Source organism: Cibotium barometz, chromosome 17, assembly GCF_041138505.1.
Source record: "Cibotium barometz isolate CiBa-2024 chromosome 17, ASM4113850v1, whole genome shotgun sequence".
NCBI lineage: Eukaryota > Viridiplantae > Streptophyta > Polypodiopsida > Cyatheales > Cibotiaceae > Cibotium > Cibotium barometz.
The window spans coordinates 26,886,950-26,901,691 of NC_141062.1; the positions used below are offsets into that span (position 1 = coordinate 26,886,950).

The 14,742-nt window shown below is 48.5% G+C and overlaps 1 protein-coding gene across 1 annotated transcript in view; it reads left to right on the plus strand.

Moving 5' to 3' along the window:
- The window catches only part of LOC147629838 (mitochondrial import inner membrane translocase subunit TIM50-like), a 103,132-nt gene that overhangs the window by 65,167 nt on the left and 23,223 nt on the right, over nucleotides 1–14,742 (plus strand). The gene's annotated exons all lie outside the window — the stretch shown is intronic.

Genomic DNA, 14,742 nt, shown 5'->3' on the forward strand with positions numbered 1-14,742 from the left:
CATACGTCATGTTTGCTTTTACAGGGCCTTGCCCCAGAGTTGTTTGATAGTGTTTACAAGGATATACCCTAGATTGGCTACTGTAGGGTTTTTGCTATCTTGTGCTTTCTAGTTACTTAAAACTAATATATGCTCATACAAGTAAACGGGTGCCTATTTCCCAGCATGTAGTGAGTTGATAGAATATTTAGCCTCTTTGAGTGACAGCCAGGATTTGATACTTTCTGAGCAGCTATGGAGGTGCATAACTTGTGTGATAATAAATTACATCCAATGATACTATGAATGGCTGTAAGGTCCACACTCATGTGCTCCAGATGTGCTCTAGCGAAAGGAGCCGTAATGGCTGATCTGCCTCTCGACACATGTCCTCATGTGTTGGGATTCATGTATGTGTGTCCCTATGTATGTGTGTGAATCCCTCCCTCCCTCCTGAGTGGTTGCGCACTGGTCCAGGACCCGCCTCCCCCTTGAGTGGGTAGGGTTTTTTACCAGACATGATATCCTGATGGCAGCCCATGGTGCAGAGGGAGGCACCCTCATGACTCGCGCTATAGGGCCACACGGCAGATTGAACTGATCCTCCCCCCCCCTCCGCGCGCGCCCGACATAAGACCTCAACAGCTGCACTTACAGAGGGTGAGAGTGATCGGGTTCCATGACCATAGATAGGCACGTTGACCCACTCTTGGCGAAAGTGGCCAGAGAGAGATTATGGAGATTATGGTTATGGGAGGGCTGGCCGCTGATGCGGCTACAGTGGACTCCTGGTGAGTGGCAGTGGCATGATCCCTATGCCCCCACGGATGCCCTGACATCCCCTTCTTTGAGTACACAGTCCGTTTGGGCTACAGGATTCAAATGCGAGAGGTTGATAGTACACCAGTCGGCATAACTACACTGGCAGACTCAGGGCATCCCCATGCATTTCCATCGTGATTTTCGGAAGCAGCTGTGGGACAGCTTCTGGCCAAGGAAGATTACTCTTTTCCTTTGGCAGATAGCTCACAGGAGCTTGGTAGTGGGCACCTGACTGACAGTTGGTCGGCCAGCTCTCTGTTCTAGATGTGGACATTCTCTCGAGTTTCAGCGGCATTCCCTATGGGATTGTCCAAGGCGCAATATGTTGCATGAGAGAACAAGAGAGAGATAGTTGGTGTCAGGGTTTTCTTTATTCGTATGGTTAAAAAAGGTGACATGAAAGTCTGTACATAATTTAGGCCCTTGGTCTACCCCCAAAGGGTTGACCTCTGGCCCCTTCTACATGCTAGATGCTGAATGCTACTTCTGAATATGCTGAATGCTGAATATGATGATGCAAATGATGGGTAATGCTTATATATATGATTGAGGTGCTGGTCGGCAGCTGCTGTTGCTGTTGGCCTGCTGCTTGGACAAATAATCATTATATATTCTGATAAATGCTGCGCTTTCCTTCAATACTGCCCCTTGTGCTGGCCTTCACATTGACACTAGCCCGACTGGCTGCATGGGCTGCCGACTGCTTGCTGAAAGCTCCTGATGGCTGCCTACTGGGTTCCAATGCCCTCTTATGCTGATGATGATGATACTGATGGTAATGATGCTGATGCTCTTACTGATGATAATGATGCTACTGCTCTTGATGCTCTAATTACTGCCCTAACTGTCATGTGCACAGTGTGTATCTACCGTGTGCTACACGCACACAAGACTAGCTTCGAGGTTTGGGGAAGCTTGGAGCTAGGCAGGCAGATTGGCGAGCTGAGTTAGGGACAGACTTGTAATATGCGGAAGCTTCGGAGAAGAATCGATAACTTCAATACTCAGAATTCAGCACTCTTTTCGCGGGCGACGGAAATTAACGCACAAACTGAAAGGAGAAGTGCAGAAAATAGAGAGAGAGAGGAAGAGGTGGAGAGTACACAGTATTGGGTCCCAATTACCCTGTGTAGGGCCCCCACCACGGATGGTGTATTTGCTTTATTAGAATGATAGAAATCTGAAAGAAAATACAGCAATCTTGGACCTTTTCTTGGCTGGAAAATCCCTGCCCTTGACCTTCAGTTCTCCACCCCTTTGCTTAGCAATTCCCTTGGCTTATCTAGCCCTTGATTTGCTTGAGCTCTAGGTGAAAAATGAGATGAAACAATGGGATTGTGGGCTCCCTATTTATACTACTCCATAAAGGGCAGTCGGCCAGCTGTAAATCCAGGTGGCCAGCAATATTCTGTCCCATGATTGTAAATCCAGCATTAAATGCTGGAAAAATCCCATTAAATGCTGGAAAAAATCCCATAAAGTATGCGCATCTCTTCCTGGCTGGCTGGACATCAGGCGCCTGCTTTTAAGTCAAGTTTGGGCACCTTTTCTAGGCTGTTTGGGGGCTGGGCAGCATGTATGGGCTGCCCCATACTTGCCCTATACCCCTCCCATGGCTGGATAATCAGTCGGCTACCCCTGGCCTGCCCCTAGGGCTGTCCTACAGCCCCTCCATGGCTGGTGGGTTCAGCCAGGGCCTTCCTGGCCCTCATGGGGGTGGTTCCACACTATCCCCATGCCCACACAAAGACCCGGGGTAGCCCTATGGGCTGGCCCCTTGTTCTAAAGGCAAACCCTAACTAACTACTTAGTGATCTGGCATCCGGTACCATACCAGATACACAGAATCACTTACATCATTCCAGAGGGAGACTCAGAGCGCGGACTGGCACTGTTTCATGTGCAGGACAGTGCACACCTGACCTTAGACTCCTGTGCAGGACAATGCACACGTGACCTCGGACAACTGAGATGGATCCCTGGCTGACTCATCCCGGACTGGGCTCACATGGGACCAGTTCACCATCCCAGGTCCTGCACCTTCTGTACAGAAATGTCTACGTGGCATCCAAGTGCGGGATGCACGTGACAAGACTAACGAGCAGGCACCCAAGTATGGATGGGCGGGCGCCCAAGTGTGGACGCTCGATGACTGGCCAAGAGCCTATAAAAGGGTGGCCAAGGTTAGTCATTAGTCATATAGAGTCTCGCATGATTTGTGAGAGCTCTATGGTCTGGAGCTTGGATCTAGTGCAGACGTGCACCTGCTTCATGCAGCCGAGGCCGGCAGCACTCTCGAGGCCCGCGAAGGTAGCTTCGTGGCGGTATGGGAGGTCACGAGGTAGAGATTGGTCGGTACGTCCATCTAGTTAGCTCAGCTTGTGGCTCGGTGGGGACAGCCAAGTCTTGTGGGCTTGCCCATGGCTGTTGAGGTTGGGAGGTGAGTCAGGCTTGCACCCCCTTCTTGTTTGTTTTGTTTGTTTGCAGGTTTTGAGTCTTGTACCAGGAGCGTTCCACGAGGAGATCCGATGGGGATTTGATAGTGGTATCAGAGCATGCCTCGTGAACGAGCAAGTCGGTAGGTAGAGATGATGAGGTCGAAGATAGGTATGTGTTCAAGAAGCTTGCTGTTTTGTTTATGCATACTGCTAATTTTTCAGATTAGTATGTGCTTTTTTCATCGAAGAAACCCGTGATGATGGAGATGGTGGTCTAGGAAGGCTTGATTTGTTTAACATGAAGAAGGTTAGATGTGTTTTGCAGTCGTATGAACTGTTGAGAGAGAAAAAAGAAAAAAGAAAAAAGCATGGCGGCTTTTGTTGGTAAGAGAGAGAGAGAGAGAGAGAGGAAGAGAGAGAAGTTCGCTGGCTGTGTATGCGCAGTCGGATGCTGGCCGGGTGCTGCTGGTCGCGTGTTGCTGGCCGGGTACAGGTTGGTGCTGCCGACTGTTGTGGGCATACGTATAGGTAGGCGCCTAAGCCTAGGAAGGCGGGCGCCCAAGCCTGGGCAGTCAGGCGGCCAGGCCTACGTAGGCCGGCAGCCGTGCGCAGGCGGCCACAGTTTTTCGTAGGTAGCAAAGCAGGACGCAGGCGGTGAAAATTTCAGGCCACGCAGGCGTCAGGCAGCGCCGAATCCAGGTGGGTGGGAAAAAAAAATAGTGAAAGCATTCAAACGCCGAATCTAGCTTTTGTTTTTTTTAATGAATTAAACCTTAAAAAAAAAAGTGTTTAAAGCCCCACTTAGTGTTAAAAGTGTTTTTTTAAATAAGAAACCAGAATATATATATATATATATATATATATATATATATATATATATATATATATATATATATATATATAACACAAAAGTAAAAGCTCAAGATTGCTTTTGGGGAAGATTATATAAACCCCTTAAGTGGGCTTCTTGCCACACATCTCTCAAGTTTTCAAGCTCTCAAGCTCTCGAGCTCCCTAGCACTCTTATTTGTGCAAGATTAATTTTTCTCTCACCTAGCCCTCTTCAAGATGTCGACCCAAGAATCCGAGTTGGAGCCCCTTATTGAACGCGAAGGCTTGCCGGCTACGGAAGATATCGATGCTGATCTTTTTTACGATTATGTGTCAAAATTAGATTTCCAAGAGTTTAAAGTGGCTCTTGAAGCTACTTCTTCGGAATGTCAGGCACAAATCGCCGCGCAGATTGAGGCTTTGCAGAACTCCATCTCTCTTTTGACCACTACCCTATCTACTCTTTCGGGTATGGATACCTTGGCCTCTACTTTAGGCCCCAACATTACTCCGGAATAGTTCGGGGGCGAGCACAAGGAGCGTACCAAAGAGATAGTGGACACTTGGCTACATAAGTGGTAAGTCCATTTTCAATTCCATCCATATAACGATGGGAAAAAGATCCCTTTCGGACTAGGTATGGCCATTACGAGTTTCTCGTATTACCTTTTGGGTTAACCAATGGTCCAGTCACTTTCGAGCAAATAATGAACGATCTTTTTCGTGAACATCTGGGAAAATTTGTGGTTGTGTTTCTGGATGATATTTTGATACATAGTCGTACTCTTGAGGATCATATTAGACACCTCACGATTGTCTTATCTATTTTAAGACAGAATCGACTATATGCTAAGTTAAGTAAATGTGTGTTTTTTTTTACAGACATCATTTACTTGGGACACAAGATTACTAGAGATGGATTGAGCATTGACTATGACCGAGTTCAGAAGGTTTTGGACTGGCCTATACCACGAACAGTGAAACAACTTCGTTCTTTTCTCGGTTTTGTTGTTTTTCTTCGGAAATCTGTGCGGGAGTACTCTCAGCTCACACTACCGAGACCGACTTGTTGAAAGGTCGTGGACGTAAGTCAAATCAGCCTATCCCTTGGAATAACCATTTGGATATGGCGTTTAGACTTTTGAAAGATAAAGTCAAGGAAGCACCTATCTTAGCATTACCCGATCCTAGTCGGCCTTATGTTCTTGAAACTGATGCCAGTGACTATGTCATCGGGGCTCCTTTATTTCAAGATGGTAGACCTGTTGCTTTTGAAAGTAAAAAGCTAGACGACACTCAATCTCGTTGACCAACCCTTGAGAAGGAGCTTTATGCTATGATTCACGCTCTCAAGGTTTAGAGACATTATTTATATGGCTCCAAGTTTGTGGTATTGACTGATTATCAATCAATCAAGTATGTGTGTAATGCGGATGATTTGAGAGAAAGGAAAGCTCGTTGGGTTGAGTTAATGCAAGATTTTGATTTTGAGATTCGTTATCGTAAAGGGTCCATGAATAGTGTTGCGGATGCGCTTAGTCGAATTAGAGAGGTGAATACTTTGTCGTTCACCGAGATTTCTACTGACTTATTTCAGTCATTGAGAGGGCTTTGCAGGACTGATAGTTATTTTGGTCCATATTGGCAGAAGATCCGGACGAGAGCTCATTGATTGACCAAGACTTGATGACTGGACAGCCTATCATCCAGGCTGCATGAGGCCAGTGGATGATTCGGAATGGTTTACTATTCCGTAATGACAAAATTTGTGTACCACAGATCCCGGACATTAGGTCCAAGATTCTTAAGGAGTGTGACGACACCCCTTCTGCTGGACACCCTGGGGTACACAGGACACTATTGTTAGTGAAACACACTTTTTATTGGCCAAAAATGAAAGGGTATGCAGAAGATTATGTTCTCAAGTGTCAAATTTGTCAAGCAAATAAAGCTGAACGCTTTAGACAGGCTGGGTTGTTGCATCCTTTGCAAATCCCAGGTAATAAATGGGAAAGTATTTCCATGGATTTTTTTTTTCCGAGAAAAGATCCTCTCATTAGTTATAAAAAAACGCCCACTGGGCTACAAAACCCTCTCCTGCTCATAAGAAGGCAGAGCAGAGAGCCAATCAAGGCAGCTAGGGAGACTCTCCCTAGGTGCAAAAAAGTACAAATAACAGTAGAAATAACTGAGAGGCTATATCATACAATAGGAGGGGGGAAAATCCAAACAAGTGGCGTGTAGTGCCAGCGCGTGTAGAGTATAGAAGGGGCCGTTGCGCCAAGTGGTGTGGAAGGCTTGGCGCCGCAAGATCGCTCGATCCGAGTCGCCCGGGATGCGGTCATACTATCCTCGCAAGGTGTGAATCAACTCCTGGTAGATGCCCCGAACAGTCTCTGCTGGTGGCGCCAGTCTCCCCTCAAAGGCTTTGAAACAACGGGCTCTCCAGGTGAACCATATGGTGAGGCTGCTGAGGAGCTCCCATTGTAGATCCCTCTCCTGTGTCCAGCTTGCCGGCGGACGAGAAATCCGGTAAAGGAACAAGGCGAGGCTGGCCCCTTATGAATCTGATGGCCTGGCTGTCCTGCTTCGTCTCGTATCCCAGAGCAGGCCCTGACGAAGTTGACCAAGCAGCGGCTCCCCACGTATACATGCCCTCTGGAGAGAGGGGGGCCAAAATGCGCAGCATCCTCAGCCAAATCTGCTGCGCCTGTGGACAATCCCATAGGCAATGTCTCTGTGTCTCCAATAGGTGGCCGCATCGGACGCAGGCCGACAGAAGGCCACTGTAGACAAGCCAGGTGCCAACTGCAGAGCCCCTGTGGGCAACCAGCCACTGGAAAGTCGAGATCCTGCGTGCCTGTCGGCTAGCCCAGAGCCTGGTCCAAAAATCCTCCAGGAACTCCTATGAGAGTCCCTGTAGCCGCCAATGCTCCGATGTAGCTGGAGAGACCATCCTCCTCGCAGTCAAAATATGCCTCCCCAACCGAATAGTGTATTGGAAAAAGGTGATCTCTGTGGCCTCCGGGGATGCATAAGGATCATGCCACTCGTACTCGCCAGAGTCCCACTGGAGCCGGGCCAAGGGGCGGGCAGCATATGCCCATATGCGCCAATCAGAGTCCACATCTGCAGGGTCTGGATCAATATGCCACTTCTGAGAAGCGGCGGCCACTACCCGTATCCTCTGAAAGATGCACTCTGCAACCAAAGGCGACTCCGCCTCCACTCTCTGAAGTTTGCCCTCATCCTGTATCTCATAGTAGAGGCATCTACCATCCTCAGTGCAAGCTCTGACAGCAATCAGGATCTCCAACTGTGTAAAGGCTCCCATCCACCGTGGGGCCGCTGGCTCGAAAGGCGTGAATCACTCCTCAGTGAGTGCCTCCTGAATGTCATCCCTCATAATCAGCCCCCCTCTGAAGTGACTCAGCCTCTCCGCCTGGATCTCCTCCGGGAGACTGCAAAAGGCCTACCAATCTCTAAAACTGCGTGCTGGGCCTGCCGCCAACTGTCCCCAGGCTAGACGAGGCCGAGAACCCAGCATATGACCCTGCTCTGTGCCGCGGGGCTCCAAATGAGCGGCTGTCTGGCCCGCTCCTCATCACAAGTGGGAGGTCTCTGAGAAAGCCCCGGTCTGAGCAGCTCCCAAGCTCGCAGGATGCTCAAGGCAAATCTGTCCTCCCATCCTCTACTAAGGCTTGTCCTCCTCATCTCTATGAAGATCCACCGTATCTCAGGTGCCCAAGTGCCCCCTGCTCGGGGAGCTCTAGCCTGCAGCCGCTGAAATAGAAGCTCCTTCCAAGGCTCAGCGCCTGAAGCAGCCCCCGAACAATAAGCTTCCCCAACAAGGCTCTACTCTGATCAGCTGGATCTATAATGCCCAAGCCCCCCTGGGCCAGCGGAAGAGTAATAACTGCCCAAGCAACCTTAGCCCGGGCCGGCTGACCATCCCGCCCAGACCAAAGAAAGTTCCTGATCAGCCTCTGTACCTGGCTGATGCAAGAGCTCGAGAAGATCCAGCAAGACATGATGTACCACATAGTCGCTAAAAGCACCTGATTTGTCACCACCACCCTCCCAGCCAAGGATAGCCGAGCTGTACTCCAATATAAAAGCTTCTTCCGAATGCTCAGAAGAAGCGGGGCGATCTGCTGCTCAGGTGACAAATCAAGTCCAATCTGGCATCCCAGATACCGCACTGCTGTGCCAGGAGGAATCCATCTAAAACCCGGGTCTGGGCTCCATGCCGGAGCGGGAGCGCTACTAATCCAAAAAGCCACTGTCTTGCGCCAATTGATCAATGCTCCCGAAGCCACACCAAAACCCTGTAGCGACTGCTCTGCCCTCTGTAGATTGGCCTCCTGGCCATGCAGAAACAATCCCGTGTCATCAGCAACCTCAGAATCGAGTAGGTCCTCACCCCGGGGACTGGGAGCTGGAGTCCTCTCAAACCAACCTCCTCTGCTGTCAAATACATGCTCATAGCCTCTGCAAAGAAGAGAAAAAGGAACGGGGCGAGAGGGCATCCCTGACGGACTGATCTGGTCAACTCAAAACTCGGCCCCCGTCCTCGTGCCATCAACACCTGGCTACGAACTGTGGAGTATAGAGCCGCCACTCCTCGAATCCAGTCGGGCTCAAAACCCAGGCGAAGCATAGTGCCCTCTAGGAAACCCCAATCGACTCTATCGTATGCCTTCTCAAAATCGAGAAGCATCTCGACCAAGTCCTCACCGAGAAATCTAGCTCGGGCCGTCGCCTCCCAGAAGGTGAAAATGTTGTCAAGGATATTGCGCTCCTTGGCGAATCCTGTCTGGGTAGCATGAATCAACTCCCCAAGGAAGAGCTGGATCCTCAAACTCAAGTCCTTTGCTAGGACCTTGTAGACAGTATTGAGGATCGTAATAGGCCTCCAATGCCGAATATCATCTGACACTCCCTCCCCCTTGGGGATAAGAAAGATCAAGCCCTCTGAAAAGCTCTGTGGCATCACCCCAGTATCCAAAACATACTGAAAGCCCTTGCGGCTTGGCCCCAAAAGATCCCAATAGCGCATAAAAAAGATAGGCGTCAATCCGTCCTCCCAAGGGCAACTATGACGCGGAAGGACCCTCAAAGCCTCAACAAGCTCATCCTCTGAAAGGGGCTCACCCAAAACTGTGCGCATATGATCTGTGACCCTCCTCTGCACATGGGCCAGTCTGTCTGCAAGCATCACGTGCCTCCGTGGCTGGCTCCGCTGAAAGCAGGTCTCTATAGAACTCAGTGGCAATGGCTCTAATCTCCTCGGGCTCAGTGGCTAACGATCCGTCCTGCCTCCTGAGCTGGCGTACTCCTGCTCGAGCATGGCGGGGTCCGGTGATCTCAAAATACTCCCCAGTCACTCTATCACCAAGCTGCGTCCACTGAGAGGCCTGGCGATGATAGTAGAACTCATGTCTCTGCTCCTCTGCCTCTCTAACCTCCTGGCGTGCCTGGCTCAGCTGGGACGCCACCCACTCACATGTAGGCAGTTGCTCCTGAAGACGCTGGAGCGAAGCAAGGCTACGTCTCAAGCGACGCTCCCACTCTCGTGTCTCTCCCAGCCGTGTCAAGGCTGTAGCGTGCAAAAAAGAGCTGAGCTCGATGAGTCCCCGGGCACACTTGTTGGGGTAAAGGCATAATGCCCACCCTTATAGTGTGTACAAGCCCATAAGTTATAGTACATAGTACACTTAGTACTTTTAATGTACTAAGTGCACTATGTGTACTAGTGCAATATACATGTGTGATAGGGGAGTCACACACTCAATGCTATTGAGTTGACTTATCCCCACAACACTCTCTCTCTCCCTTGCTTCTCTGTGTATGTCTCCCACATGAATCTCTAACCCTAACTCCCATTCAACTGGTATCAGAGCCCTGGTTTTAGGGTTTTGTTCTCAAGGGTGCTCATAGCTTCGCAGGCCCATGTTGCTGGAGAGGTAGCCAACAACCGGGAGGAAAAGGTGCAAAGGATTTCCCACAGCCGGACTTGAGTAGCTTGCAGGTGTCAGAAGCTGCCATGACAGGCAGCGCAGCATAGCAACCCACACCTGGCGCAGAGGCCGTGGTGGCATATCTGGGATGAGGAAGAAGCTCAAGCTGCCTAGCGCAGGTAGCCAACAGCCAGTCGTAGGCTCGCAGCAGGTGGCGGGTGTCCATACTCAGGCGTGGAAACAGTCGCAACAGCCAGGCGAACACGTCTATGAGTCAGAACACGCAAGGCGTTGGTCGCTAAAAGCGTAGCGCTACTAGGCGAAGGCAGGCGGGCATCCCTGGCAGGCAGCTTCTCGCTGTTTGACACGTGCTATGCGCTGAGCTCCACGTCACCTTCTATAAGGCGTCATACTCCCTACGAAGGCGAGATAGGCATGTGAGGAGTAGCTGTGGTGCGTGTACCAGCGAAGCCCAGGCTGCAACGCAGGTAGCCAACAGCCAGGCAGAAACGTGCGTGTACCAGCGAAGCCTAGGCTGCAGCGCAGGTAGCCAACAGCCAGATTGTCAGTGCACAGCAGTCGCACAGTAGATGATCATCCGTACAGCAGCAGGCGCATCAGCAGTACCTTCAACATCCACACAGTCAGTGTGTGCAGCACCTCATCAACAGCAAAAATCGACGCTCCCTTTTTTGCAGTAGCATCAGCAAACCCCCCCTTTCCTGCAACAAAAAATCAGAAATTACAAGGTATTCTGCTTCAATTTTTTTTTTTGGGATTTGCAATTGAGCAAGTACAATCATCAATTGAGCAGGTGGTACAGGTGCCGAATTGCTCAATTTTGAGCAAAATTGGCAAAATTGGGTGACATTGGTCACAATCAGGATCAATTTGCAGGAAATTGGATGTCGAAATTTGGGGCTTTTGATGTAATTGTGCAATTAAGCATTCATACATGCTGTATGATGTGAGAAATCGCACATTCGGGCAAAATTGCAGCAAATTGCAATGCAAATCAAGGGGCTTTTGTGCCGATTGGATTGATTTGCATGCAGGCACTCGCATTTGATGCTTTGGGCAACGTGTTGATGCCTGTCAAGCACTCAATGTGCCTGTAAATCAAGGGGCTTTCATGTATTGGATGTATATGTGGCCAGGGGGAAGCATCGTGAAGACTTTGGATGCCTTCATGTGCGTCAATGTACCATGTATGATCAGCAATTGATCTTAAATCAAGGGGCTTTTCAAGATTTTATGCTTGTTGAGCTTGGCAAAGCAGCAGGCAAGACATTTATGGCTTGAATCCTCAGAAATCAGCTTGCAGTCAAGGGGCTTTTGCCCAATTTCTGTTCGGGACTGTTGTATGCAGTGTTCGGGACTGTAAAAGTCTGATTTTCACTCATTTGGACAGCCAGGAGAGCATTTATTGCTACTGTACTTGTTGGTACAGATTTGGCACAGCTTTGTGCAAGTTTTGGCATGGCTGTACATTGATTTGAGTGAGAAAAAGGTTCAATTTCAGCTGCTGTACTTGCCGGTACAGGTTTGGTACATCATTGGTGAGCACTTAGTACTGCTGTACAGTACTTTCGAAGGGGAACAGAGCACATTTAAGGTGCTGTCCTAAATCTGCAGCAACCAGATTTTGGTGATTTCATCACATACAGTGGGAGAAAAGTTGCATTCCTGCTTCCTCAGTGGGAGATAAAGCTTGGGAGAATAACTGTGAGCACTTTGTGTGCTTTTGGTGCAGTGTTTGCACATTTTGCAGGGAGTCAGGCATTGACAGGTTGCATATTGCTATGGCAACCACAGGTGAGAGCTCTTCACTGCTTCACATCAAGAAGCTTGAAGGCTCAAATAACTATGATATTTGGCAAACCCAGTGCTATAATGTGTTGCTCCAGAAGAAGCAGCACAAGCCTATCAAAGAAAGGGGTGTAATGCCCGCTTCTCTTACTGCTGAAGAGTGGGAAGATATGGATGAGCTGGCAAGATCTACTATCATGTTGTCTGTGTCAGACTCTTTACTTTTCAGCATTCGTGAAGAGAAGACAGCTTGGGGAATGTGGCAGAGATTGCAGGACCTGTATGCCCAGCAAAGTGCCTCAAGCAAAGTGTATTGGTTGAAGAAACTCATAGGTCTTCAGATGAAGGAAGGGGCGTCTATGACAGCCCATCTAAATGAGTTTAATGGTATTGTCAGCCAAGTTATAAATCAAAAGTTGGCAATGGACGATGAGTTCAAAGCCACTTTTCTCTTATGCACTTTGCCAGAGAGTTGGGACACATTCAGGACAGCCACTAGCAATTCGAATGCTATGCTGTCATATGCAGATGTTGAGGGTGCTCTTCTTCAAGAAGAGATGAACAGGAAAAACAACTCTGTTGGAAAGTCCAATGCAATGAATGCACGTAGGAGATCCCAACAAAGGGGTAAAAGCCAAGAACGGGGAAGGAGCAAGTCTCGCTCCAAAAAGGACTTGGAATGCCATTATTGTGGCAAGAAGGGACACATCAAAAAGCAATGCTACAAATGGAAGAATGATCAAAAGGAAAAGGGAAAAGGCAAAGACAAAGACAAAGATGAAGCCAAAGATGTAAAGCCAAAGGGCAAAAGTGGAGTCAAGATTGAAGAAATCAATGTGTCACATGCAGGTGACAGTGAGGATGAGGTCCTATTCACGTCTTCACTTGATGCCCATTCACTTCTTACAGGAGATGGTCATGGTATGCACTCATGGATCATTGATTCAGGTGCCTCCTTTCATGTCACAGGTTGCAGAGACTTGTTTGTCAGGTATACTGCTGGCAATGAAGGAGTACTTTATTTGGGTGATAACCATGCATGCAAGATTCTTGGCAGAGGTGATGTGAGGCTTGTGTTTTCAGATGGCTCACAGCTTATGCTCCATGATGTGAGGCATGTGCCTGAGATCAAGAAGAACCTGCTTTCTATTGGACAGCTTGATGATGCTGATTATGTTACCACATTTGGTCGTGGAAAGTGGAAAATTAGTAAGGGCTCACTGGTTGTTGCCAGAGGTTCTAAGGTGGACACTCTTTATTTCATGCATGCAGGTGTTTGTCACCATGCTAATGTAAATGCAACCGAGCTGCCGAAAATTTCTATGTGGCATAGCCGGTTGGGACACATGAGTGTCAAGGGAATGGAGCAATTGTCTCGTTTGGGTTAGTTGCCTTCTCTAAAGTTTTCAAGTTTTCAGTTTTGTGAGCATTGTATATATGGCAGGCAACTCCAGTGCCCCCACAAGAAAGCTCTTGGACAGAAAGATGCTCAGTTAGAGCTTGTGCATACAGATGTATGTGAGATGCCTCAGCTTTCTTTGGGAGGGGCAAAATACTTTGTGTCTTTTATAGATGATGCCACACGCAAGGTGTGGGTTTATCCTCTTCGTTTGAAGAGTGATACATTCTCAGTGTTTGAGAAGTTTGTTGCTCTTGTTGAGAATCAAACTGGCAAAACACTGAAGGCTTTGCGTTCCGACAATGGTGGAGAGTATATGTCCAAACAGTTTCAGGACTTTTGTGATGCTAAAGGCATCAAGAGGGAGCTCTCTACTCCTTATGATCCTCCACAAAAGGGGACAGCAGAGAGGATGAACAGGACCATTCAGGAGAAGGTCCGTTCTATGTTGTCACATGCTGCATTACCTCATGGTTTTTGGGCTGAAGATGTTATGACAGCCGTTCATCTTATAAACAGGTCACCTAACACGAGGCTTGGTGGGAAAGTGCCAGAGGAAGTATGGACAGGGAAGCCTCCGTTATACAAGCACTTGAGAGTGTTTGGTTGCGTTGCGTACGTGCACATACGCAGGGAAATGCGCACCAAACTTGATCCTAAGTCTCACAAATGCATATTCCTAGGATATGGTGACAGAGGTGAAATGGGGTATAGACTTTGGGATCCCGTGAATAGAAAGATTATACGCAGCAATGATGTCATTTTTGATGAAACATGCATGTATAAGGAGCCTGCAAGGCAACAGGAGCCTAGCAGAGTCATCTTTGATGATGATGGACATCATGGACAACAACAAAGGGCTGTAAATCAGCCATTACAGCAGCAAAACCAGCCCTTAAATGGTGCTGAAAATGGTCCAAATGGACAGCCAGAGATTGCAGAAGATATCCCTATGGATATCCCACAGTTAGAGGAGATACCGGGCATGATTTTTCAGCCTTATGGCATGGAACAGGAGCCACCAATAGGTGATATGCAGGCTGGACAGCAACCTGCAAATGATGGTCATTGGGTACGGAGGTCCACTAGACCTTCCAGAGCCCCTGACAGGTTTGTTCCAGGGGTTGACTACTTGATGCTCACTGATTGTGGGGAGCCCTCATGTTATAAGGAGGCTTTACAGAGGGCAGACAAGGCTCTTTGGGAGTGTGCCATGAAGTCAGAGATGGATTCTCTGCACAAAAATGGAACATGGAAGTTGGTGTATTTGCCTTAAAGCAAGAAGGTTTTGCCATGCAAGTGGGTTTACAGGCTCAAAGTTGCGTCAGATGCAAAGCCAAGATACAAAGCCAGGTTAGTGGCTAAGGGCTTCAAGCAGGAATATGGTGTGGACTTTGATGAGATCTTCTCTCCAGTGGTCAAAATGACCACACTTAGAGCTGTGTTAGCTTTGGTTGCACATGATGATCTGGACTTGATTCAGATGGATGTGAAGACAGCTTTT